Below are 1,687 nucleotides of genomic sequence, written 5' to 3'. Positions count from 1 at the left end.
ACAAGCCCCGCCCCATCCACACAAGCTCCGCCTACACAACCCCCGCCCCACCCACACAACCCCCGCCCACACTCTCACTCCCCTCCCCCCCCATGCGCCCCCACCTTTGACCCACCACCCCCCTCATCCCACCCCCCCACCCTTCCCCAACAAACAAACGGGGAGGGTAGGGGGGTGGGATGAGGGGAGTGGTGGGTCGTTGGGGGAGCGCACCTACCCCCCCTGCTTTGTACTTCCTTTATTCTTTTTTTTATAATTAAGAATTAAATAATTGAAAGCAAAGCAAATGTAATTAATCAAGATTGAAAATATCAAAAATTCTTCTTTGGGTAAATATTCAGTTGCAAGAATGGATGATCTTTCCCAGCAATCTGCTTCAGATGTCTTGGGATTTTGAAACTCGGATTCCATATTCTGTTTTGAAACAAAAAGAACCATTAGAGCATGTAAAGATGATGAAATAATAATATGAATAAAATAATTAATTAAACATTTACCTCCAGAAGATAGTGTCATGTCAGATTCCTCCAGATGAGCATTTAAACTGGAACAAGTTAGAAATGAGTCATCTTCCCATTCAAGGTTGCGAAATTCATTCGCTTCACCAACCATGTACGATTCAGTTTTAATGCTGAAAATAAAAAGCAAGTATTCAAAAAATTACCACCATGCTATATAAGGAAAAAAGAAAGAGACAGACAGAGACAGAGACAGAGACAAACAGACAGACAGAGACAGACAGATAGAGAGACAGAGACAAACAGATGGAGAGACAGAGACAGACACAGATAGAGAGACAGATAGAGACAGATAGAGAGACAGATAGAGAGACAGATAGAGAGACAGATAGAGAGACAGATAGAGAGACAGATAGAGAGACAGATAGAGAGACAGATAGAGAGACAGATAGAGAGACAGATAGAGAGACAGTGAAACAGAGAGACAGATAGAGAGACAGATAGAGAGACAGATAGAGAGACAGATAGAGAGACAGATAGAGAGACAGATAGAGAGACAGATAGAGAGACAGTGAAACAGAGAGACAGATACACACACACGCGCTCAAACACACGCACCTCACCTTGAACTCGATTCATTCCACGTTAGATGACGTGAGAGCAATTCTTTCCAGTCAACAATAATGTCGTTTAGTTAATTTTGAAACGAATGAATGTCTTCAAGAAAGCCGTTCATTTTTATCCACTCGTCGTGTCGTTCAGATAACTCATTTTCCACATCTGCTATCAACGATGTCCTTATTGGGGACAACCTGTTAGAAAAACACATACAATAATTATTGGTCGTATAGTGATTTAATTAATAATCAGCTGCTTCACCGTCATTCTCAGAGGAAGCCAGACTTAACAATGCACGCGCACGCACGTGCACACACGCACACACACACTCACCAACATTGTGATGGGTTATCTTCTTCGTTGGATGAAAGATAGTTCATGTCTGTCATTTATTATTGGGACAAGATGAGAAAAATGAAAAAGCCGTCAAACAAGATTTTCGATGGAGAGCTGTCTTTTAAAGCTCTTAGAGGAAGTGTGATTACGTAATCTTGGAAATTTTCCCGTGCTTGAACACAATGGGGGCAGCTGTTTTTCAGTTTCAGACAGCATCCTGTTTTTCAACAGCTCAGTAATTCTGGAAATTTTCCCAAGCTTCCTGTTTTCAGCTG

At 41.9% G+C, this 1,687-nt stretch overlaps 1 long non-coding RNA gene across 1 annotated transcript; it reads right to left on the bottom strand.

Moving 5' to 3' along the window:
- Positions 1 to 249: 249 nt before the first annotated feature.
- Positions 250 to 1,687, bottom strand: LOC147033826 (uncharacterized). Its single transcript, XR_015055540.1, has 3 exons — positions 1,082 to 1,687; positions 498 to 631; positions 250 to 414 (listed from the first exon to the last, which is right to left on the bottom strand). It is a non-coding gene; the product is annotated as an uncharacterized LOC147033826 (long non-coding RNA).

Source organism: Eptatretus burgeri, chromosome 1 (genome assembly GCF_056783735.1).
Source record: "Eptatretus burgeri isolate ZD-2024b chromosome 1, Ebu_testis_v1, whole genome shotgun sequence".
In the NCBI taxonomy this organism is placed as follows: domain Eukaryota; kingdom Metazoa; phylum Chordata; class Myxini; order Myxiniformes; family Myxinidae; genus Eptatretus; species Eptatretus burgeri.
Note: the sequence above shows the minus strand (reverse complement) of the source record. Positions and strands in the feature narration are given on the sequence as shown.